This window comes from Triticum aestivum, chromosome 4D (genome assembly GCF_018294505.1).
Source record: "Triticum aestivum cultivar Chinese Spring chromosome 4D, IWGSC CS RefSeq v2.1, whole genome shotgun sequence".
Taxonomy (NCBI): domain Eukaryota; kingdom Viridiplantae; phylum Streptophyta; class Magnoliopsida; order Poales; family Poaceae; genus Triticum; species Triticum aestivum.
In genome coordinates, this window is record NC_057805.1 from 323,692,929 (window position 1) to 323,719,551 (window position 26,623).

At 50.4% G+C, this 26,623-nt stretch overlaps 1 pseudogene; it reads left to right on the forward strand.

Moving 5' to 3' along the window:
* The first annotated feature begins 2,093 nt into the window (after nucleotides 1-2,093).
* The window catches only part of LOC123097682 (bromodomain and WD repeat-containing protein 1-like), a 39,194-nt pseudogene continuing 14,664 nt past the window's right edge, over nucleotides 2,094-26,623 (forward strand).

A 26,623-nucleotide genomic window follows, 5' to 3' on the forward strand; every position in this document is an offset into this window, starting at 1 on the left:
TTCCTAGACTTTGTTCTTGGTCCGATTGTTGTCGTTAGACGCATGCACCATGATCCATGCTAGCCACAAATGTGAACTGGATGTTGCATAATGCAGCATCACCTTGACGCGGGCATTGAAATGTCAGTCATATGTAAACTTTTTTTAATTAATACATCTTTTTATTAGTTTACAAAAATAATACACGGTTTAGATATATTTCATAAATAATACAGCGCCATCTTCGGGCAAGACGACTGGAACTAATCGTCTTACTGGTAGATGATTGGTGTCCAGTCGTCTTCCCTGAAGATGACTGGGCAGTTGGCTGAACAAGGGCTTCCAGTCGTCCTCCTTGTGATGATTAACTTCAGTCATCCTCCCCGAAGATAATTAGCTCCAGTCATCCTCACCGAAGATGATTAGTTCCAGTCATCCTCCCTAAAGATGATTGGAACATAACCGTGTTCCTCGGAACCCTTTCCCGCCAAACCTGCCTTTCCCGCCAACCCTTCTGTTCCCGCCATCATCTTTCCCGCCAACCCTTATGTTCCCGCCAACTTCTTTCCCGCCACCCCTTCTGTTCCCACCATCTTTTCATTATTGTTGCCGCCCTGCTGTAATGTATAGTGGAATAAGCGTTCGTACCTCAAATCTTTTGTCAAAAGACTGCTACAAAACCTCCGCTCACCCTACAATACGTGAATGATACACTCATTGTTGCCGCACTCACCCTAAAGTGTTCCTTGATGACTTTGCCCTCATAACTGTCCTCTCAATCAACTTCCGTAAAATTGCATGTCTTCCAATCCACTCAGAACATGCATTGACCTTGTTAATTGCCACGACCGTCACATGCTAACATGAATCATTTCCTCTACTATACTTAGGTTTGCCTCTGCCGCCCGCAAAACTACCAACCTCTGCCTTTGCCCCCATCATAGACGTACATCTTCCGTAGATATGTCCTTGGTTGGGTTACTGGACTGCTATCGCGCGCGCGCGCGGGGGGGGGGGGGGGGGGTGGGGAGGTGGCTCACACTCGTCTCTTCGATTCTCGAAGCTCAAGTGATCTATTTTATATTTGCTTTTCGTCTTCCCAAAAAGGTTTTCAAAACTTTAGATGCTTTGCGCATGCCTTTTTTTGGAAGGCAGGTTTGGCGGGAGAGGGACGGTTATGTTCCAATCATCTTCAGGGAGGATGACTGGAACTAATCATCTTCGGGGAGGATGACTGGAGCTAATCATTTTCGGGGATGATGACTGGAGCTAATCATCTTTGAGGAGGATGACTGGAGCTAATCATCTTTGAGGAGGACGACTGGAAGCCCTTGTTCAGCCGACTGCCCAGTCATCTTCAGGGAAGACGACTGGACACTAATCATCTACCAGTAAGACGATTAGTTCCAGTCGTCTTGCCCGAAGATGACACCGTATTATTTGTGAAATATATCTAAACCGTGTATTAATTTTATAAATTAATAAAAAATGTATTATTTAAAAGAATAGCTCCATGCTAGCCATAGATGTGAACTGGATGTTGCATAATGCAGCATCACCTCGACGCTGGCATTGGAATGTCAGTCCTATGTAAACTTTTTTGTCACTTTGTTAACCTCGTCCGTATGAGTTTAGACCAGTGAGCCTCAAGTTAGTCTGGTCTACGAAGCTCTATCACCGTCATCACAAACCGAGTGTCGATCATTAACATTACTTCTGTGGTCTCCTCCCCATGGACAACTAATACACCATCATGGATGTATTGCATCTAAAACAATGGAGGCGAGAATGAAATTCGGAAAACCAAACTGCATATATGTTTTAACGGTTTTGCAAAACCTGTATGGTTGAAAGCATAATTCTTCGTCGTTTTGGGAATAATTTATCTGTAATTTTTTATCCCATTGCAACACACGGTCATTTTTGCTAGTAACAAATCATACATATAATTTCAGTTCTTATAATATTAGTCAAAATATTTATGTTTCACAAAATCAAATCTCACTGAAACATAATGCAATTAGTTTCCACGACAACGCATGGGGAACGTCTGGTTATTCGTTTGACGATTATGCCCCCCTCGGTCGCTACTGGCTGGCTCGACCAGACTGATTCAATCGATCGAATGCAGCGTGAGACAACACTGAGAAAAGCGAGAGTGGCCGGAGCCCAAGCTGCGTTAGGGTGTCCGGGGAGGTGGTCCGTGGGAGGGCGGCCGCTCTCGGGAGCGGGCGAAGCAAGCGTGGTGCAGGGAGCTCTCGGCAGCGGGCGAAGGAAGCGGCTCGTCGGCCGGTTCGCTCCGGCACGCTGCGGGCGAAGGAATCGGCTGGAGGAGGGGCAGCGAGCGGTGGTCAGCCGCGGCAGTCGACTGGCGTGCGGCTGGAGGAGGGATTGGGCCGCAGCGGCGCATTAGGCGGCGGTGCCGTGCAGCCGTGCAGGCCAGGGCAGGCTGCAGCAGTGCGTCAACGGAAGGCAATTACAGAACACTGGTCACTTAATCACTTGCTCTCCGCCACTGGTCAGTGTTTATCAATGAATCTCCTGATTAATTGTTACACTCATCGGTTACATGATCGCTTCACATTTGTGAAATCAATGCACTGCTGAGTATAGTAGGTGGATCTCTCACCAGCCCCCTTCCGGCGCGTATTATGACCATATTGCCCTTTCTGTTTTCGCGGTGGTGGTTCAGACTTTGCGAACTTCTTAGCCAGATTGGTAGATTTGTGCTTGTTGATGTGTTCAATGTCATGCAGAAGCTGTAGTAAGTAATATCGGTTGTGGCAAGCATATGAAATGTCTCGGAGTTCTAATTTGTAAAAAATTCAAAAGTTTCACAGGTTTTACAGCTAGGTTTGTAGGCTTAAGCCTCATCTGAGTTTTCCCCTGTGATGCTTTCGTAGATGAGCTTTGTGGCATAACGAGCTTTAGTAGAATGTATTTGATTGTGCGCTTTTGGCATTGTATCTGCTCAGTTTGAATGCTGTGAATTCTAGGGCTGTAGTGATGGTAAGCTAAATGTTTGCCATAAAAAAATATGGTTGTATTGAGTGCAAGGATCAGTTTTGAACCGATGCGAGTAGCAGTCATGGATGCTTTGCATGATTCAATCAGTTTGTGAAGCTGGGAGGTGCAAATATAGGGTACAAATATGTATCAGGTAGTTTCTCTTATAGATCTCCTGCTTATAGGTTCTAGGTTTTAGTGGTTGGTTAGCAGAAGAGGTTGAATAGTAAGTACCTCTGCCATGTGCCTTAGATAAATTTATAGAGATGCTTGCATTTCAAACGAGATCTATGCAAGGCGAGGTGGTTGTGTTTATGTAGTGTTTGGTGATTGCGCACTCTAGATATGTAGTTTACTTGCTTAACATCTCACTTGGTGCAGGTAAAAGAAAAATCTTACTTGGTTTGTTTACTTTGTGAATTTCAAGCATTAGATAGGTGTTTGTAGGGGCGATTATGTAAAATCCAAAGTTCCATCTGCTGATGTTCAATTGTAACATGGGACTTTGACTTATCGGAAACATATAGATTGTTAGGAATAAGCAACTTGTATTCCCATGAGGCCATAGGCCGATATATATATACATGTACAGGTGTGGTACATATGCAGGAAACCCCTTATACTACGGGATAAATACAAAGGGGTTTACATGACTTATATTATAACTCTAACACCCCCCCCCCTCAAACTCATGGTGGAGGAACAACACTGAGTTTGGAGAGATAAAAGCCATGTTGTGCTCGAGTCTGGGCCTTCGTCAGGAAATCCGCCAACTGTAACTCGGAAGGCACATAATGAAGAGCAACGACCTGATCCTGCACAGCAACGCGCACATAGAAAGCATCAACACCAATATGCTTGGTGAGCTCATGCTTCACAGGATCGCGCGCAATGCTAATAGCACCTGTACTGTCAGATAAGAGCATAGTCGGTGTAGTGACAGAAACACCAAAGTCCTGAAGTAACCACCGTAACCAAGTCACCTCTGCCGTCAAAAGAGCCATAGCTCGCAACTCAGCCTCAGCACTCGAACGGGAAACTGCAATCTGTTTCTTCGTCTTCCAGGCAATGAGAGAACCGCCAAGAAAAACACAGTAAGCAGAAAGCGAACGGCGATCAGAAGGATCACTAGCCCACGTAGCATCCGCATAGGCCTGAAGCTGTAAAGAACTGGAGCTAGGAAAGAAGAGACAGTGAGAGAGTGTGCCCCGAAGATATCGGAGAACACGAAGGAGATGACTATAATGAACCGATGTGGGAGCAGAAACAAACTGACTCAGAATATGAACCGGATAAGAGATGTCCGGACGAGTGACAGCTAGATAGACAAGGCTGCCAACGAGATGACGATAACGCGTCGGGTCAGGGAGAGGATCACCATCAGTAGCACGAAGGTGAACATTGAGCTCCATAGGAGTCTCAACAGTGCGCTCGTCAGAAAGAGCAGCACGAGCAAGAAGATCCTGGATATACTTTTCCTGGGATATAAAAAAGCCATCAGAGGTAGAAGAGACTTCAATCCCAAGAAAATAGCGAAGAGGTCCAAGATCAGACATAAGAAACTGCTCACTAAGACGGGCCTTTACAAAGGCAATATACTCGGGGTCATCCCCAGTAATGACCATATCATCAACATAGAGAAGAAGAAGAGTCCGGCCACGAGGAGAAAGGTGAATAAACAATGCGGGATCATGAGCACTTGCTGAAAAACCAGCAGTAGTGACCACAGAAGCAAAACGCTCAAACCAGGCGCGAGGGGCTTGCTTAAGGCCATAGAGAGAGCGACGAAGACGACACACCATGCCATCAGGAACAGAATACCCAGGTGGTGGCTGCATGTACACCTCCTCATGCAGCTCACCATTAAGAAAGGCATTCTTAACATCAAGCTGAGATATAGACCAGTGGCGTGCAGAGGCAACGGCAAGAAGGGTACGAATAGTGGTCATATGGGCCACAGGAGCAAAAGTCTCGTCATAATCACGACCATGCTCCTGCTGGAAACCACGAGCCACGAGACGAGCTTTGTGACGCTCAAGAGAACCATCGGAGCGAGTCTTAACCTTGTAGACCCACTTACAAGTGATGGGACGGACTCCGGGAGGAAGAGAAACAAGATCCCAGGTACCAGTGCGTTCAAGAGCAGCAAGCTCCTCCGCCATCGCAAACTGCCATTCAAGATGAACAACAGCCTGACGGTAAGAAGTCGGCTCAAGAACAGCAGCACCAGCGGTGGGAAATCCAAAGCGATCAATAGGTGGACGAGGACGAGAACGCAAGCCATAAGTAGGCTGAGAGGAAGAGGACGACTCATCCAAGGAAGCATCCACAGGTCGTGAACGACGAGTGTAATGCTGAGGAAGAGATGGAACAAGAGAAGGAGGAATCGCCAAGGTAGAATCAGGGGGTGGCGACGAAGAAGTCACCGGAGAGGAAGGTGTAGAATCCGGTGACATGCTAGGTGAGGAGATCGGGGAAGATGGTGGCGGTGAATCGACGAGGGGTGGAGAAGCAGAGGGAGTGGGACGAATAGGCACAGGCACGACGGGAGTGATAGGGGAGTCAGAAAAGTGAGAAAAGAGATATCCTCCACTGAAAAGACCGAGGAAGATGGGCGTGGGTAAAAGGACGAGACTCATCAAAAGTCACATCTCGAGAGATACGCATCCGACGACCGACAGGATCCCAACAACGATAGCCCTTATGCTCATCACTGTAGCCTAAGAAGACACACTCAACAGACTGAGCGGTCAGTTTGGTGCGTTCGCGAGGGGCAAGAAGAACATAGCAAACACAACCAAACAAGCGAAGCATCGAATAATCGGGAGAGCGATCAAACAGACGCTCAAAAGGAACACCACCCTGCAAAGCAGCAGATGGCTGAAGGTTGATGAGATAGACAGAAGTGGAGATAGCCTCGGCCCAAAAATGAGGCGGAAGAGAGGCGGCGATCATCATAGCACGAGCCGTCTCAAGAAGGTGACGATGCTTGCGCTCAGACACACCATTCTGAGCATGAGCACCAGGACAAGAGAACTGGGCAAGAGTACCCTGCTCAGCAAGGACACCACGCAACATCTTAGAGATATACTCACCAGCGGAGTCAGCACGAAAAACACGAATGGGTGAAGAGAACTGAGTATGAACCATGGCAGCAAAACGCTTATAAATAGACAACACCTCACTACGTGAAGTCATGAAATAAAGCCATGTGTAACGAGAAAAATCATCGATGAAAATAATATAGTATTTATGACCACCTTTCGAAGTGAAAGGAGCCGGACCCCATACATCAGAATGGACTAAATCGAAAGGACGCTTAGACACTGACTCACTATGGGAATATGGTAACTGAATCTGCTTGCCAAGACGACAACCCTGACACTCTAAAGAGACATCTCCTGAGACAGACCCCAGAAGACCTCGACGAACTAAAGACGATAACCGAGAACCACACAGGTGACCAAGTCGATGATGCCACTGCTTGAAGGAACCAGTAACAGAGGCGACAACAGCGGAGGGACTGGCGATGGTGGTGGCAGCGGAAGGAACATGAAGCCAGTCCAACTCCCAAAGACCCTGAGAATCACGGCGGCGAGGGCCAGCCCCAACCAGAGTGTGCGTGCGACGATCCTGGACAGAACAAGAGTCAACATCAAGGATGACACGACAACCAGAATCAGTAAGTTGACCGGCAGAAAACAGATTCATGGTAAGTCGAGGAACATGAGCAACATCAGGAACAGAATAAGGAGTGGAAAGATAGCCTCTACTAGCAACAGAAAGTGGAGTACCATCAGCAGTGAAGACATGAATAGGAGAATCCAGCGAGCGAAGAGAAGACAAAGCGGAAGAATGAGAAGACATATGAAAAGAAGCTCCAGAATCCAGAACCCATGGGGATGTACCTGACTGTGTAGAGGGCGGGTGCTCAGTGCGGGAAGCATCAGTCACAGAACCAGCAGTACCCGTCGAGGAAGAACCTGAAGCCGCGAGCAGACGCTTAAGTCTCAGAATATCCTGCTCAGTCAAAGCAATGGCTGAAGCTGGCGAGGGAGATGACGAAGTCCCGGAGGAGGATGATCGCGCCTTGCGCAGGTGTTTCTGCTTTGTGTAGCACTGGGACTCAATATGACCATCATTGTTGCAGTAGTCACAATGTGAACGGGGCCGACCTGAGCCTCCAGAAGGAGTGGGCAAGAGCGGCGGAGCACTCGAGCGAGAATGGGGCTGTGCAGCAGATGGAGTGGAAGAAACCCGAGTAGCGAGCACAGAGGGAACCTCCAGCAAACCAGCACCACGTAGGCGAGTCTCCTCAGCACGAATCTCTGAAAGCGCCTCCATGAGAGAAATACGGCCACGAGCAAACAACTGAGCACACCGGGGCTCAAACTCCTTACGGAGCCGAGACAGGAACTTGTAGACGCGATGAAACTCCAAATCGGCCTGGACAGCCTGGCAGCAGGGGCAAGTACGACAACCAGCACTGCGGAGAGAATCAAGCTGGCGCCAGATAGCAGAACTCTGTGCATAAAAGTCATCAGCAGTAGAGTCACCCTGCTGAAGAGCATGCTCCTGACGAACCACAGAAAGATATAAGGCATCACCAGAGGGCTCATAGTGCTGACGAAGGCAGGTCCACATCTGGAAGACAGTAGGAAGACCCAGAAACTCAGAAGCAAACTGAGGCAGAACACTAGCAGTGAGAACAGCTGCAGCACGAGCATCATCATCAAGCCACTGAGTGTAAACAGACAAAGCACCATGATACGTCTGAAGAGCCTCCTCATAAGCCAAAGCCCTCTCATCATAGGCACGATCAGCAGCCTCATCAGCAATCTTAGCCGCATCCTTGGCGGCCTGATTAGCATCCGGAGGAAGAACCAGTGGAGTCGGCGGAGTAGGAGCCATCGGAGGAACCGGACGTGGCGGACAGCAGACCTCGCCAGAAAGAACACCCCAGAGACGGATGCCACGCATGTGAATGCGCATGAAGCCAGCGAACTCGGTGTAGTTAGTACCATCGAAGATCACCGGACAGCGAGGGACGGAGACATAGCCCGATGCAGCAGACATTTTTTTTAGGAGAGACCCGTAATCAGACGGCAGGCGGAAGACCACGGGAGATCAATTTTTTGCACGCTGCAACTCGTGCTATTGATCTGTCCCGATCGCGTCTGGCTCGTCTTCCTCCCGCTCGAAGCCGCCGTCGCCGTGGCTGCTCCCGCTCGCAGTCCGCCGCCGCCCTCCCGCTCCCGCAGCTGCTGACGCCGCCGACGCTCCCTCCCGCTCTGATACCATGTTAGGAATAAGCAACTTGTATTCCCATGAGGCCATAGGCCGATATATATATACATGTACAGGTGTGGTACATATGCAGGAAACCCCTTATACTACAGGATAAATACAACGGGGTTTACATGACTTATATTATAACTCTAACATAGACGTCCTGACAAAGGTTGAAAGGAATATATTCAAATAGTTATATTACACATTTAACTATATAGTATATGGTATAGAACTTCCATTAGTACTATACCACTATATCAGTTGCATGTCATGAACTTTTGGTAGAGTTTTCTATTTGTTGGCAAATGAAGTTACCTTTTAGCAAATCAAGTGATGTGTGGTGTGTTGGTTCATGGTGGAGGCCAGGTTCTTGATAGCATTATCGATAACCTAGCTGTTGTTTGCACTAGAATTTCAACTTCCACATAATTGCACCATAATCTAGCTGTTGTTTTCTATTTGTATGGCTGTTCTGTCTTTATAATGCCACACATCATTGCATATGTGTCTATGGTTGTCAAAAGGTATTATTCAGACGAACCTTTTATGCAGTAACTGACCAGTTGTACCGCAATTCTGTTAAACTTTGGTTCATCCATATAATTGCACTTGAAAAGTTATTTCAGATTCATCCTAAAAACTATTTGTTTTCTCCACATCTCATGGTTACCAGCTTGCTGCTAGTTCTCCAAAAAATTTCCTCTATGTGTGTGCTTGTACTATGGAATATGTATTATCCTCCGTTACTTGAGAGTATAATATTCTGCTCCGTTCATGTGCATTCAATATTTGACTTCTCTACTTGTGTTTTTGCATTGTCTCTTGGCTAAGCTCTTGTCTGGGATCCAGAACTCAATATCTCTTTATCAACTAGTATTCTTGTATTTAAGCTTATGTTTTTAACTGCAGGTGGTGTTGTAGACATGGATTTTCGAAAGCATCAACCTTCTGCTAATGCAACCTCTATTAGTATGGTCCACCTGGATTTTCCTAGCCAAATGCTTGAGGATATTGATTCTGTGAATCAAGTGATGTCAGCAGATTTTCCATCGGAGGCTCCTATTGATATTGATATGAGGGAACTTTACTTTCTCATTATGCATTTTTTATCACATGGTCCATTTAAGCGGGCTGCTGGAGAGCTCTGCAATGATCTTCTGGAGCATCAGTTGTTACCTAGAAGATATCATGCTTGGTATTCACGTGGTGGTTTTCATAGCGGCGAAGAAAATGATGATGGTATATCGCTCCCTTTGGGTTACCTAAAGCTAGTTGAGAGGTACAAATACGTTACTCTATTTGTTTTGTCTTCTGGAGCTCGTATTTCCTCCACCCTTCCTGATTTGGTAATGATGTTCTTCAGTCAGTGTTTGTATGACTAATCTAAAACTGATGAAACCAATGATTATGAAATCTGTTATTATGTTATAAAGGCACAACACATAATAATTAGCAAAAGGGGTAAGCAGACATATTTAGAATGGTCTTATGGCCTTATCAACAATAAACTTCTGTCTGCTTTTTTCTTAACAATCAAATGCAAATAAGTTTTTTGTTAACTAGTTTTATGCTGCTTTTAGATACCCCCACATTGGTAAAGACCACTTGGTGAAGCTGTTAAAGCAACTGATGATGACTTCCTGCCGCCCAGACAGCTTGGTTAGAGATGTATCTCCAAATGCTGCTGATGTTCCAACGCTTCTTGGCTCCAACTCCTTTTCCCTTCTTGCACGTATGTATTCTGAAATCTAGTTTTTAAAGTATTCCTTTCCCCATTTCTTGAGCTATTTATAACATCATTTGTTGCAACTTAGTGTTTCAGTTTTGAAGTTTGGATAGTTAGTTTTATGTTCAGTGTAAATCAGTGTTATTACTTTAACGTGTTGATGCAAACTTGGATCCTTCAGCTGATAGGTGCAAGCAAGATAAGGAAACTCTCAGGCTGCCGAGGTATCTCCGGTGGCCACACATACATGCTGATCAAGTTCATGGTTTAAGTTTGAGAGAGATTGGTGGTTTCACTAAGAATCATCGAGCTCCTTCTGTACGTGCATCATGCTATGCCATTGCAAAGCCATCAACCCTTGTTGAAAAGATGCAGATTATAAAGAAATTGAGGGGACATCAGAATGCTGCGTATTGTGGTTCGTTGAACTTCTCCGTTTTCTGAATTTAGTTATGTTCAAGGAAAGTATGCAAATATTGGCAAAATCGCTTCTTGGACACTCCACTTGGGCAATGTTTGCTCAAATGCAGCCGTGATTTGGCTCAGGGACACTACAGAATTTTAATCACTTTGCGGTCTTGTGGAACACACTCTGGCCATTACAGTAATACATTGTTGAATTTTAGGAGACAGTGGTAGGTCAAATAGTCAATTTTAGCCTCAGAATCGAACTAAGCCTACCTGTCAGTGACCCCTCACATGCCACACAAACACACTCTATATGGATTCTCCAGTTGTCTCACAAACACGCTTTACATGGATCCTCAAGTTGTGTCCATGTGCTAGAGGGCACTGACAGTGACAGGTGGATCAAGTTTGGTTCCGAGGGCAAAAATGATCTTTTAGCCTCTTCACTTGCAAAATTGTAAGTAGTGTAGTGTGTTTCATCTGGACACTAGTGTTGTTGTGTCCCCGAGCTAATCATGACTACTTGGTGGGTTTAGCAACTGGCATCCAAGTAAAATATCCAGGACCCAAATTTTACTTTATGTTTGGAGTTCTGTTGATACTTGTGCTAATTGAATGTTAAGACCAACGTTTACGAGTCGAAGAGTCGACGAGTCGTTCCAAGGTTGAGACTCATAGACTAGTCTAGACTAGTGCGAGACTAGTCGACATGGTACTGTAGCACCGAACTTACAGTACATAACTAATAATACCTAGTAGTAGTATGTAGTATTACACTATATAAGTATACAAGTACAGTATACAATTGAAACAAGCAAAGTGGAGTCACTGAGGCAGAGCAGCACCGGCAACTAGCAGCAAGCACAGCAGCAGCAGCAGTCTATCTGCGAGCAGAGCAGCACCAACAGCAAGCAGAGCAGCACCAGCAGTCCAGCAGCGGAGCAGAGCAACAGCAGCGGCAAGCCAAGAAGAAAGAGGAGGAGAAAGGAGGGGCAAGGCAGAGCAGCACCAGCAGTCCAGCAGCGAGGCAGAGCAGCACTGAGGCTCACCTGCCTGAAGAGGAGAAGAGCACGAGGGGCCGGCGGCGCGAGGAGGGGCGCGAGACGAAGGAGCAGGAGGGGCGCGAGACGAAGGCGATGGTGGAGCTTCAGATCCGCGACGTGGGGCCGGCGACGGTGGAGCTTCAGATCCGCGGCGGCGGGCGTCCAGCGGCCGGCGGCGCGAGGAGGGCTCGACGGGCGCGTCCAGCAGCCGGCGGCGCGTCCAGGTGAGGAGGGGAAAGAAAGGATTAGGTCTCCCGCGGGATGAGGCATCGTATTTATACTCCCCCAGTTTTTTGAGTCGTTCGACTCGAACATGTCGACTAGTCTGGACTAGTCGTCGACTAGTCGATGACTGGCTCGACTCGTACAAGTAGTCTACACGAGAAACCGAGTCGACAGCCAGTTTGCGACTCATAGACTAGTCGAGCGACTAGTCTAGACTAGTCGTTCGACTCGTAATCGTTGGTTAAGACCTATTTAATGTTTCAGGAGGTTCCTACAGTGGATCTATATGTGTTAGGGTGCACCCACGAAATTACTTGGTGATATTAACTGGAAAGTTTACCAAATGCATGCCACTTGTTCTGTTTCTCAAGATTTTACTGTTTTCATAATGAGTTGTTTGGTTGTTCTTGTCCAAATCATCATAGTTATCCATCTGCACATTTTCCCTTTTACCTGCTGTAATGATTTTACTGTTCCTGTTTCTGCAGCTACTTTTGACCGCACAGGACGTTATGTAATTACTGGTTCTGATGACCGCCTTGTCAAAATTTGGGCGATGGAAACAGCATTTTGTCTGGCTAGTTGCCGAGGCCATGAAGTAAGCTTTGCTTATTGCAATGCAACACATAAATATTCACAACCTTCCATTAAATTACCTTTCATTTTCTAAATTAAGGGTGATATTACTGATCTCGCTGTGAGTTCCAATAATGCTGTGGTAGCATCTTCCTCCAATGATTTCATTATTAGAGTGGTAAGATTGCTAGTTTCTGTACCACATAAAACATCATGACAGTTCTCTTTCTACCTTCTATACGTCTAATGCATTTGGTTACTGAGCAGTGGCGCATACCCGACGGCATGCCAATGTCAGTGTTGAAGGGCCATACTGGGGTTGTAACAACTATTGCATTTAGTCCAAGGCCAGGTGCTGCTTTCCAGCTGTTGTCGTGAGTGTTTCCTTTTCTTATTCCTGTTTTCCTGATAGTATAGTCTTTATAGTTATTTAATTCATGATTATATGTACTAACTGAACGGCAGCAGCTGTACAAAATGATAAAAAGGAACTAGTACAAGTCTGTAGTAGAAGTCATGTCCAATCTGCTTTAGTTTCAGTGGAGGAAATGCTTAATTGCACACAGTTTAAAGCTACCTCAGTTATCCTTTTAAGTTCTCTTCTGTCTTCCCCTATTTCATCTCGTGAAGTTCCACGCTTGCGAAGTAAATGATCTTATGTTCCTGGTAAGAGGAGGATGCTCCGCTCCCGCTCCCCCACCCGCTCCCTAGCCTAGCCTAGCCCCCGCCAGCCTCGCCGCCGTCGAATCCCCGCCGGTAGCCCTCCCCCCTACCCTTCCCTTCCCCCCTGGCCATGGCCTCCGCCGATGCCTGTTCCGGCGACTCCAGCCCCGACGGTCGCATCCGCTGGAGCGGTTCTGCGGGCGAGTCCTCTGACTCGCGCTCCTACCGCGAGGTCGTCAGCACCCCGCCGGCCCCCCGCTCCCCCCCTCGCCGGTGGCGCCGCGCCCGGCCCCTGCTTCCTCGGCCCTGGTGCCGCTCCGCTCGACCGCACCGGCCACCCGCGTTCCGGCCGCCGCTCGCCTGGGACCACGCTTAGAGGTCCATCGCGTCAATGGAGGCCCTGTGCTCGACGCCGATGGGTTCCAGCAGCCGCGGCGGAAGAACCGTCGCCCGCGCGCACGACGCGCGGCCACCCCTCCCTCCCATCGCCGCCGTCGCAACCCGTCGCCCGAGGAGGTCGCCGGCCTGTGCTTCAGGTGCCTGGATGCCGGGCACCGGGTGCGGGCCTGCACCAACCCCGTGCGCTGCCGTCGTTGCCTCATCTCCGGCCACGAGTCCAGCTGCTGCGAGACGCTGCTGCCTGGTGACCACCGTGCGCAGCCTCCGGCGGCTCACCGTCGTGGGCCAGACACCCCGCCGTGCAACCCCCCTCCCCAACTCCCCCGCGACGCCGCTCCGCCGCGCAACACCCCACCGCCGCCCCCGCCGCCCGCCTCTGCACCGGCGCGTGTCACCATCGCTCGTTCCATCGAGATGAAGGAGGCGGAGGAGGTGCTTGCGCGCGGCATGGTGGCCACCATCACCGGCACCGGGCCCTCTGTCTCCCCGGCCGACGTGGAGGCAACCTTGCATGCCATGTTCGACCTGCAGCCTGGTGACTTCACTGTGCACAAGCACGCCCCGGAGGACTTTCTCATTATCTTCTCCTCGCGGCTGATCATGGACCGGATGGCCGGCGATCACCTCATCAACGCCGCCCACTTTACCCTGCTGCTCCGCCCTTGGTGCAAGCTCGCCCACGCCACTGCTGGGAGCTTTGCATACTCTGTGCAGCTAGAGCTCCGCGGCATCCCGACGCAGGCATGGCACCTGGCCACGGCCGAGCACATCCTTGGGACTGGCTGTTGGGTTGAGCGGCTGCACCCGGAAACGCGTTCTCGCGCTGACCTTGCCACATTCCGGCTCACCGGGCGCGTGCGGGACTTGGCCTCCATTCGCCGGGATGCCATCCTGGAGATTGTCGAGCACGTCCCCGGCATCCGCCCTGACCTGCCTCCGACCGTCCGCACTCTGGAGTACCCCATCTCCATCCGGCTAGTGAGGTCCGCTGCCCTTCCCATGGCGGTTGATGACGCTGCCAATGGCGATGGCGATGCTCGTGGCAGCGCGCACGACGCCGCTGGCCGTGGCCACGGACGCGGGCAGCAACGCCGCCGTGGCCGGAAATGTCGCCGCCCAACCTCCGCCCCCGACGGACGCGCCGACGGCATGGCGGTAGACTCCGCCGACTGGACTTGCTCCAGAGGCCACCTACGGGGCGATGGCGCGGCGGTCGACCCTGGCTGGCTGGCGTCCCGCGCCGCCGCGGCTGCGCATGCGCCTCCGCCCGTACCGTCCCGTGCCAGATGCATGGATGCATGGCCGCATGCTGGGGCCCACCCCCCTAGTCGCAAAGCCAAAAGAGGAAAGCGGGGCGGAAAGAAAAAGCGTGCCAGGATTCAGGCTGCGCTGGCCAAAGCTGCAGCTGCAGCGGATCCCAGGCCGACCGGGTCGCCCACCCTAGCGGTGGTGCTTGCCACCCCGACAGCTGGCAACAGCCAATTGGAGCCCGCCCACACTCCTCCTGCAGTCGGGCCCATAACGACCCAGTCTTGCGCGTCGTCGTGCGCGCAGGGAGACAGCCAAACTGGCGATGGACCCACCACAGCCAATGCTTGCGCGCTTGGGGATCCGGACAGCTTATCCTCTACCAGTGAGGTCCCGGACTCGCTTCCTGTGGCTCCCGAGGCTGATCCGCTGTCGGGGCAAAGCGATGCTTTGCCCTCGTCAGCTCCTGTGGCCAATGAAGTACCTGCTGCTTTGCATGCCGGCCCTGCCACTTTGCAGGCCGACCCCACCACTGCGACGCGTGATGCTGCGCCCTCGTCCACCCCCGTGGCCCTGGCTGAGCTGCATGCCAGCCCCTCCTCGGCTACGCGGGATGCGGGTCGTGTGGTTCCATTCATCGCGCCTTCGCCCCCTCCTGCCGCCGCCATCGGGGACGCTGACTTGGGTTGCCCCTCCCCCGCGGCCCAGGAACCCAGACGCATATTGCAAAGGCCCACGCCTCCTGATGCCCATGCCAGCAGGCCCGCTTCCCCAAGCCCGTCAACGATGCAATCCACCCCTGTGTCCCATGCGCCTCAGGTGCGCAGCGCAGGGCGTTTTGCCACGCCGCCAATCACTCTGCGACGCACCAGACAGCCGGCCCCTGTCAGCTCCTGGACCCTTGGAGACTTCCTCGCAGCGGCAACCAAGCAGACTTGCTCTGCCCTCCCCAACCCTGCGCGCAGAGTGACTGCGGGGCGATGGCGACCAGAGGCCCAAGGCCCGACTGCGGGGCGGGGCAGAGCGATCGGATCGATCGGGAGACCTGGCGGGGGAACGGAAGACGGCGGCTCAACGCGATCGGATCGATCGGGAGGGGTAGAGGAAGACCGCGGGGGGAGGCGGGCAGATGAACACCCAGCGGCCGGCAGCAGGAGCGGATCAATGGCACGAGTTGCGGCGTGCAAAAAATTGACCTAGCTCTAATACCATGTTAGGAAATATGCAACTTGTATTCCCATGAGGCCATAGGCCGATATATATACATGTACAGGTGTGGAACATATGCATGAAACCCCTTATACAACGGGATAAATACAAAGGGGTACATGACTTATATTATAACTCTAACAGCCGGCAGCCCCTGAACTTCTCGCCGCGCCGCGGACGATCTGCCACTGCTGCGAAGGCCAAGCCCTGCGTGCCGCCCACCGCTGAGCGTCGTGCGCAGGTCCAGATACTGCGCACCCTTGGCATCATCGGCACCGATCAAGTGATCTCCGCCGAGGCCATGAAGGCATACGATGGGGTCTTTGCTGCGCCCCTTTCTCATGCCGTGTTGACGGCCATTGCCGTGCTTGTTGGCCGCGTGCTACCCGCCGACCCGTCCACGGCGCCTGTCACCACGGTGATCTCGAGCAGCCCGATCGAGGCCTAGCCGCGCCGATGCGCGCCCATTCGTCGACCTCTGCCTAATGGATCACGGCCTCAAAATCATCAATTGGAACGTTCGCGGCCTCAACGCCCGTGCCAGACGTACGGCAGTTCGCTCGCTAGTTGTAACTTCCAGCGCTTCGATCGCTTGCTTCCAAGAGACTAAAATGGAATTCGTCTACTCGTCGACTGTCCTTGAGACGTTGGGATCTGAGTTTGATGAATATGTTTATCTCCTAGCGAGCGGCACCCGTGGCGGGATCCTGCTGGCGTAGAAGAGCCGGGACGTGACGATCACGGACCCGATGTTCACCACCAACACCATTTCCGCCCGGGTTACGACCCCTGGTAGCACAAGCGTGCCGTGGTGGCTCACTATCGTCTATGGCCCCCAGGACAACAACGCCAAGATCGCTTTTCTACAGGAGATCCGCGACATCCGCGACGCCTGCCCCGGTCCATGGCTCATCTGCGGAGACTTCAATATGATCTACCGTGATGAGGACAAGAACAACGACAATCTCAATCGGAGAATGATGGGGCGATTCCGACGCGTCCTCAACGACCTCGCGCTCAAGGAGATTTACCTCAGCGGCCGGCGCTATACATGGTCCAATGAGCAGAGCCCGCCCACCTTGGTCCATCTCGATCGGGTGCTGTGCTCTACGGACTGGGATGAGCTGCACGTCGAATGGCACCTGCGTTGCCTGGCCTCGGTCGTCTCGGATCACTCCCCCTTTTTGCTCGATTGCTCGCCTCTCCCATCAGCGCACCGGCGATTCCACTTCGAGGAGTACTGGACTCGCCTCGCCGGTTTCCCGGAGATCGTGGCGACCTCGTGGCATTCGGTGGATGACGCCGATCCGTTCCGGCGTTTCATACGGCGCATGCAGGCCACAGCGCGTAAGCTCACCAGCTGGAGCGCGCGTTCCGTTGGTAACGTGCGAGACCAGCTTGCGATCTCTCGCGAGCTGCTGCTCCGCTTCGACGCCGCACAAGAACAGCGCGCCCTATCACCGCATGAAGACTGGCTGCGTCGTCAGATCAAGCTCTCCTACCTTGGCCTTGCTTCCCTTGAGCGGACGATTGCCCAGCAGCGCGCACGCATTGCATCTCTCAAAGACGGCGATGCGAACACTACGTTGTACCATCGCCAGTGCACGTACCGCAAGCAGAAGAACTGGATCCATGGCATCTCTGTCGACGGCGCCGTGCTCACTGATCCTAGCGACATGGCCGCGGCCACTTTCGAGCACTTTGACAGCCGGATTGGGACGGACGTGCCGCGTGACTGCACCATTGACCTGTCGCAGTTCATTGAGCCCTCAAACCTGGAGGACCTCAACGCGCCATTCAGCGAAGATGAGATTTGGCAAGCCATCAAAAGCTTGCCGTCTCGCAAGGCGCCCGGCCCTGACGGCTTCACCGCAGAGTTCCTCTGCTCCTGCTGGCCAGTCATCAAGCACGACCTCCGATGCGTCTTTGACCAGGTTTATGCGCTGCGTGGCCGAGGGTTTAGCTGCCTTAACCAGGCGCTAATTACGCTCCTCCCCAAGCGCGCCGATGCCAATGGCTTGGGGGATTATAGGCCCATAAGCCTAATTCACATTGTTGCCAAGGTCCTGGCCAAGCTGCTTTCGCTCCGCCTAGCCCCCAAGCTCAACAATCTTGTCAGCAACGTCCAGAACGCGTTCATCCACGGGCGAAGTCTTCACGACAACTTCATCCTTGTGCGTCAATCCGCGCGGCTTTTGCATCAACTTGGTGCCCCTCGCGTGCTTTTGAAGCTTGACCTGGCGCGGGCTTTCGACTCCGTCTCGTGGCCTTTCCTGTTTGAGGTGTTGCGATGCCGTGGCTTCGGCAACCGCTTCCTTGATTGGATCGCCCTTCTCCTGTCGTCGGCCAGCACCAAGGTTCTCCTCAACGGCAACCCCGGACCAGCGATTTGGCACCGCTGTGGACTGCGCCAAGGTGATCCAGTTTCCCCGCAGCTCTTCGTCCTGGCAGTCGATACGTTGGGCAGGCTCTTCCATCGCGCGGTCGAGCTCCGGGTCATGCAGCAGCTCCACCCGCGCCGCACCATTCCTACCATATCCCTCTACGCCGACGACGTAATTCTCCTATGCCACCCCTCGCCTGATGATATTGCGGCGGTGAAGGAGATCTTGCAGCTCTATGGGCGCGCCTCCGGCCTGCACGTGAACTTCCAGAAGAGCGCTGCGGCCCTCATCCGCTGCGACACCGCGGACGCTGCTCATGTTGTCGCGCACCTGGGATGCCCCATCGTCGAATTCCCGCTCACTTACTTGGGCATCCCGCTCACGCTGCGTGGCCCCACTGCTGCCCAGCTCCAACCCGTCGTCGACAAGGTCGCTGGGAAGCTACCCTTCTGGAAGGCTTGGCTCATGAACAAAGCCGGTCCCCTTGCCTTCGTCAAGGCTGTCTTGAGCACGATCCCCATACATCAGCTCCTTGTGCTTGCGCCGCCAAAGAAGACCATCAAACTCTTGGAGAAGATTGAGAGAGGATTCCTTTGGGCTGGCCGCGCCGAGGCCAATGGTGGCAATTGCCACGTCAACTGGCGGCGCGTCTGTCGGCCTATCTAGTTCGGTGGCCTCGGCGTTCACGATCTCGAGCGCACCGGCCTCGCCCTTCGCATGCGGTGGCAATGGCTCAGCCGAGTCGACGATAGCAGGGCCTGGAGCGGCCTTGACTTGCAATTCGCGCCCGAGGAGCGCGCGCTCTTCTTCGCCTCCACTACCATGACTATTGGCGATGGCCAACACGCCCTGTTCTGGGAGGACAGATGGATCAACGGGCGTGCGGTCCGCGAGATCGCGCCTCTCCTTTATGCTCTCATCCCCAAACGGCGTCGCAAGTCCAGAACTGTAGCGGACGGCCTTCATGCGAACCAATGGGCCACGGACATCCACGGCATGATTGGCATCCCGGAGATTGGAGAATACCTACGCCTCTGGCACATGCTCGCCGAAACTGCCCTCAGCGACGCACCAGACTGCATTCGCTGGAAGTGGACCGCGAACGGCGAATATTCCGCCAAGTCTGCATATCTTGCCACTTTTCATGGCTCCACCAGATGCCAGGCTTGGAAGCTTACCTGGAAGTGCTGGGCACTGCCTAGGGTGCGCTTCTTCCACTGGCTTGCCAACCTCGACCGGTGCTGGACGGCCGACCGCCTAGCGCGACGCAACCTGCCGCACCCACAGCGCTGCCCACTTTGCGATCAGGCCCCGGAGACGATTCATCATCTTCTCCTGGAGTGCCCTTTCAGCCGCGTAGTGTGGCACGAGATCCTCTCATGGCTGCGCCTCTCCTGCCCGCTGCCCAATGATGATGCCACTCTCCACGACTGGTGGCGCTCTGCAAGACATGACACCCCTAAACCTATGCACAAGGGATTGGCCTCCGCTGCCTTGCTCGTCCCTTGGATGATCTGGAAGCATCGCAATGGATGCGTGTTTGAGGGCACACCACCGTCGGTTACCTCCCTAACTGCTAGGATTAAGGAAGAGGCCGCACTCTGGGCCAGAGCTGGAGCCTTCGGGCTCTGGGCCATCTTGCCACAGACCTGGGATGTTCACTAGTGTGCCTGTACTCACCTTGTAAATCTGCCTCCTAGGAGGATTGTACCAAACCCCTTCTTTTCAATACAATGAAACGCAAAAGTCTTTTGCGTTTTCTCGAAAAAAAAAGTTCCACGCTTGCAGTTTGGTCAAGCAAACAAGACAAGGATTAATTACGAATTAGATGTGTCCAAGTTAGAGAAACCTGAACCAATCTTGGAAAGAATCGTGAATATTTTTGTCCATTTTTTTTCTCTCGAACAGTTTTTGTTCATTTTCATTCTACTTACATTTTTTATACTCTGAGAGCATCTAGTCACCAAACTTATGTAAGTTATATCACTGCTACAACAGTTCCGCCATATCCTGAAGTAATAGGAACGGTACACTTGTGGTGTATCATGTATTATCTGTGCATCCTTCCGTTTTCATATGGTAGATCCTTGCATTGCGCTAAGATTTTCATATTTCATTTAACTGCTTATGCATACTGTCAGATGTATGTTTTTTTTTTTCGTTTTTTGAATGTTCTTGGGATAAAACCTCATCATTTGTTTGATGTATGTATTTTTACAATTGTTATAGCATTTTTCGCATCCTATTATAACTTTGTAAGTTATTTGCTCTCCCTAACTGTCACATCATATTGATGAGCAGATCATCTGATGATGGGACATGCAGGATTTGGGATGCTAGGCATTCTCAACAATCTCCACGAATATATATACCAAAACCTTCAGATGTTGCCGCTGGTTAGTTCATTAAAGCATATCTATTGCGTGTGTGTGGGTAACGCTTACATTTATTTATGGTAACCACATGCTGTTGATTCCAGGGAAGAGTGGTGATGCATCTTCCAGTGCTGTTCAAGTTCAACCAATAAATCACCAAATCTTATGTTGTTCATTCAATGCTAATGGAACCGTGTTTGTTACTGGCAGTTCAGACACTTATGCGAGGGTGCGTTTTCTTGTTGTTGTTATCTACTGCCGCTTGTGAGCTTCTGATTTTACTACGAAAAGGTGAAGTGCCTTTTCTCATCAGAAGTGTTGATTTCAGGTGTGGAGTGCTTACAAGAGTTGTTCTGAGGAACATGACCAACCGAATCATGAGATGGATATATTATCAGGTCATGAAAATGATGTATACTACGTGCAGTTTAGTGGATGTGTTGTATCAAGATTCTTTTCATCTGACAGCAGTCACACCAGTAAGGAAGAAAATAACCTTAAGCTAAGAAATTCATGGTCAGTATATTTTGTACTTACGGAATGATCATTCACATGTTCTTATGTAATATCCTTCAGTTTATTCACCTCCTGTCTTATCTGTCTTACCTGTTCTTACTAGTTTCTGTACTTCATTCATCTTTAACCTCATGTTGAACTGGTGTTTATTGTTGGCTTCAGTTCTACATCATTTGAGTTTGTCTCCTTTTGCCAGGTTCACACATAATATTGTTACCTGCTCCCGTGATGGCAGCGCAATTATATGGGTTCCACGGTCTCGGAGATCACATGTAAGTTAATGGGACCTAAAACTCCAATTTTGCTCCTGACAAACATTGTTTCACTAATGATGTTTATGGCGATTTGCATTACTGCTGATTTCGGCTGCTGCTACAGTCATCTGTATTGTCTCCTTAATACCACTCATATTTATTTTCTGATTATTTTGTATTTTCCTATTGTATTAGTGCTATCACTAGAGGTGTGTAGTAAGAGCTGGCTGAAAAGCAACTTGCCACATCAGCCAGTTTAATCGTGTGCCCTGCGTGATAGTTAATGCATGTTCACTAACTGGTCAGTCGTATTAGCGTGTGTGCTGGTAAATGTAGTTGGCATTTCGTTTTATAGTTTACTTAGGCAGAATTTATAATTTTTTGCACAATTTGTTCTCTGCACTAACCCAGGGAAAGATTGGACGCTGGACACGCGCTTACCATCTCAAGGTTCCTCCACCTCCAATGGCTCCTCAACCACTTCGCGGTGGTCCACGTCAAAGATACAATCCAACTCCTCGTGGTGTGAATATGATTGTTTGGAGTTTGGACAATCGCTTTGTGCTTGCTGCTATCATGGGTATCTTTGGTCTACTGCTTTATATATTTTTACCGTGACTGAACCCTTTCCTTATATTTGCATGTATTACCATTTAAGGTTCCTAGTATTCCTACAACAACAACAACAAAGCCTTTAGTCCCAAACAAGTTGGGGTAGGCTAGAGGTGAAACCCATAAGATCTCGCAACTAACTCATGGCTCTGGCACATGGATAGCAAGCTTCCACGCACCCCAGAAAAAGTGACGCACTTTTTGGATTTTCGGTCTGCGGTTGGTTGGGCCAAAGAACGAGAGTCAGCTTCCTTAAGTCCGGTACGCTTTTCTTCCTCGCTGCTTCCCGCAAATGATGTGCTTCAGACTTCTGAACACGAAATGGCACTCTTATTCACTCTCGCGAGCAAAGAAGAAGAGAGACAGCATTCAAGCCAGCGGGTGCGACCGGACTACTACCGATTAATTTTTTGGAACTTATTTATAGACTTGTAGAGACCCTCTACGTAGTTGTAATTCTAGGGCAATCGATCCACTTTCCCCATAGCCCTAAGGCTGTGTCTCGATCTCCTACGCGCAAAAGATAAGATACGGGAGACGGGGTCCTATGTGGGACCTAGAAATATTCTCTGATGAGCGGACGGGAAAACCCTCTTTGGATTTGCCCAAGATCTTTGGAATTCATTTATTTCTTGCAGACTCTACGAACCCGAGGAAAGGCTGCACAGCTTCCGTAGGGGCGTTAAGACCGGAGCTCTCATTGCAGCGGCACCTGTTAAAGTGGCGGCAAGAAAGAAAAGACCAAAAAGAAGGTTTTTTTAATACCTCTGATGAACCGAACCAAGCAGTCTGATCATCCTTGCCCGCCCCCCTCTTCTGTCAACCGTTGAAAGAGCATAGCCCGGATTCGAACTTCTCCTAGAAAAGTTTCCGGTGCGAAATTCAAAAAAATGAGTAATTCAAAGGAAAAATGAATTTGAGGCATGCGCCGGATTGAAGAGACTGATTCCTTTCTCCGGGACCATTCCTTCCCCAGACTAATTCAAAGGAAAAATAGAATAGCTGCTTCTTCTAAAGCGGATTAGAGTGCGACAACCAAAGCTACGGAGCGGCCTCTACCGCTTTCCCTACTGTTCTGGTTGAACTAGGGCTTTGGCTGAGTGACGGAGGAATCCATTTATTATTTATTTCTTAGCCTGGGCCCAACTATGTACAGAAATCTATCTATTATTGCCTGCATCGACAGCAAAGTAAACTCTCGCTGATGATAGAAGAACAACTCTTAGGGCAGTTGCCATTCTGGCATCGAGCTATTTTGCCGCAGGACCTCCCCTACAGTATCGTCACCGCAGTAGAGTTTAACCACCAAATTCGGCGATAGAGGTCAAAGGTGCTACTAAAAGGGGGCAATGAGATAACAGCTTGAAACAATAGGAGAGAAGTGGTAGCTTCATGTCGGGGCGAACTGAAACATCTTAGCCGTAAAAAACCTTCCCTTTTCAAGCCTCCCTAGTCGTCGAAAGATTTCATCCCTCGCTCGGTCGTTAAGGTGACCTGAGCCTCTTTTTCCATCCCGGGGGTAGCGATTTCAAGAGTACTTGGGGCTGACCACTGAGCTCACTCAGGCCCCGCTGGGCGGGCCAGAGTCATTCAGAAACTTTATTATGTTCTTCTTTTTTCTCCGTTGCAAAATGATGTGATGAAAGAAGCTCGTATTTCGCACACCAGCAGCGTGCGTTGCGTGATTCCACTGTGTTTTTTGCACTTGACTGGGTGGACAGTTGACCGGAAGATAACTTCGATTCGCTTCTTGCACTTTAATATGCCTCGTTCAATGAGAAAGCATCTGATCGAAGAGCAGCACGCTAGACTTCCTACTTTTGGGGTTTTTAAGGTGACCGATGCCTTTCAAAAGTGGGGCTGGCCATGGTTTTTTAACCCACCCTTTCATTCACTTAAGACCCAAAGCAGAAAAGGTTTGCAATCCATATACTGGAATTTGGTTCCACCGAAGTACAAGGACTAAACTGGTCGACTGATTTTATAGGCATCGGAATGGGTTTATCTTGGAAGATCTTGACTTCTCCGTGCCTTCTGCCTCCGACACATCATATCTCCTATGCCGAATTGAATCGATTTCAGGCACTTCCCTCAAGCCGAAACCGGAACAAGAAACTTGTAACTTCTAGCCGAGAAGGATAAGAGAGGTGGCCTTGATTTTACTCGGGTCGATTTCTATTCCCCGATGTCGAATGTGTCCATAGCTAGCTCTTTGGTGATACTCCAATCCTTTAGGTCTCTCTTAACGGACTCCTCCCATGTCAAATTCGGTCTACCCCGCCCTCTCTTGACATTTTCCGCACGCTTTAGCCGTCCGCTATGCACTGGAGCTTCTGGGGGCCTGCGCTTAATATGCCCAAACCATCTCAGACGATGTTGGACAAGCTTCTCTTCAATTGGTGCTACCCCAACTCTATCTCGTATATCATCATTCCGGACTCGATCCTTCCTCGTGTGGCCACACATCCATCTCAACATACGCATCTCCGCCACACCTAACTGTTGAACATGTCGCCTTTTAGTCGGCCAACACTCAGCGCCATACAACATTGCGGGTCGAACCGCCGTCCTGTAGAACTTGCCTTTTAGCTTTTGTGGCACTCTCTTGTCACAGAGAATGCCAGAAGCTTGGCGCCACTTCATCCATCCGGCTTTGATTCGATGGTTCACATCTTCATCAATACCCCCATCCCCCTGCAGCATTGACCCCAAATACCGAAAGGTGTCCTTCTGGGGAACCACCTGGCCATCAAGGCTAACCTCCTCCTCCTCACACCTAGTAGTACTGAAACCGCACATCATGTACTCGGTTTTAGTTCTACTAAGCCTAAACCCTTTCGATTCCAAGGTTTGTCTCCATAACTCTAACTTCCTATTTACCCCTGTCCGACTATCGTCAACTAGCACCACATCATCCGCAAAGAGCATACACCATGGGATATCTCCTTGTATATCCCTTGTGACCTCATCCATCACCAATGCAAAAAGATAAGGGCTCAAAGCTGACCCCTGATACAGTCCTATCTTAATCGGGAAGTCGTCAGTGTTGACATCACTTGTTCGAACACTTGTCACAACATTATCGTACATGTCCTTGATGAGGGTAATGTACTTTGCTGAGACTTTGTGTTTCTCCAAGGCCCACCACATGACATTCCGTGGTATCTTATCATAGGCCTTCTCCAAGTCAATGAACACCATATGCAAGTCCTTCTTTTGCTCCCTATATCTCTCCATAAGTTGTCGTACCAAGAAAATGGCTTCCATGGTCGACCTCCCAGGCATGAAACCAAACTGATTTTTGGTCACGCTTGTCATTCTTCTTAAGCGGTGCTCAATGACTCTCTCCCATAGCTTCATTGTATGGCTCATCAGCTTAATTCCACGGTAATTAGTACAACTCTGAACATCCCCCTTGTTCTTGAAGATTGGTACTAATATACTCCGTCTCCATTCTTCTGGCATCTTGTTTGCCCGAAAAATGAGGTTGAAAAGCTTGGTTAGCCATACTATCGCTATGTCCCCGAGACCTTTCCACACCTCAATGGGGATACAATAAGGGCCCATCGCCTTGCCTCCTTTCATCCTTTTTAAAGCCTCCTTGACCTCAGACTCCTGGATTCGCCGCACAAAACGCATGCTGGTTTCATCAAAAGAGTCGTCCAGTTCAATGGTAGAACTCTCATTCTCCCCATTGAACAGCTTGTCGAAGTACTCCCGCCATCTATGCTTAATCTCCTCGTCCTTCACCAAGAGTTGGTCTGCTCCGTCCTTGATGCATTTGACTTGGCCAATGTCCCTCGTCTTCCTCTCTCGGATCTTGGCCATCTTATAGATGTCCCTTTCGCCTTCCTTCATGCCTTACCGTTGGTAGAGGTCCTCATATGCCCGACCCCTTGCTTCACCAACAGCTCGCTTTGCAGCCTTCTTCGTCATCTTGTACTTCTCTATGTTGTCTGCACTCCTATCCAGGTATAGGCGTCTGAAGCAATCTTTCTTCTCTTTAATCGCCTTCTGGACATCATCATTCCACCACCAGGTATCCTTATCTTCGCTTCTCCTTCCCCTGGACACTCCAAACTCCTCCGAGGCCACCTTACGAATGCAAGTCGCCATCTTCATCCACACATTGTTCGCATCCCCTCCTTCCTCCCAAGGGCCCTCCTTAATGACCCTCTCCTTGAATGCCTGAGCTACCTTCCCCTTGAGCTTCCACCACTTCGTTCTAGCGACTTTGGCATGCTTATCCCGCTGGACACGAATCCGAAAGCGGAAGTCAGCAACCACCAGCTTATGCTGGGGTACAACACTCTCTCCAGGTATCACCTTACAGTCTAGGCACGCACGCCTATCTTCTCTTCTCGAGAGGATGAAATCAATCTGGCTAGAGTGTTGGCCACTACTAAAAGTCACCAGATGTGATTCTCTCTTTCTAAAGAGGGTGTTAGCTACAATCATGTTGTAGGCTAGAGCAAAGCTTAAGACATCTTCTCCTTCTTGATTCCTGATGCCATAGCCAAAGCCCCCATGCGCCCCTTCAAAACCTGTGTTAGATGTACCCACGTGGCCATTGAGGTCTCCTCCTATGAAGAGCTTCTCACCAATCGGTACACTCCTAACCATGTCTTCCAGGCCTTCCCAGAACTCCCTCTTGGTGTTCTCATTGTGGCCTACTTGCGGGGCATATGCGCTGATAACATTGAGAACC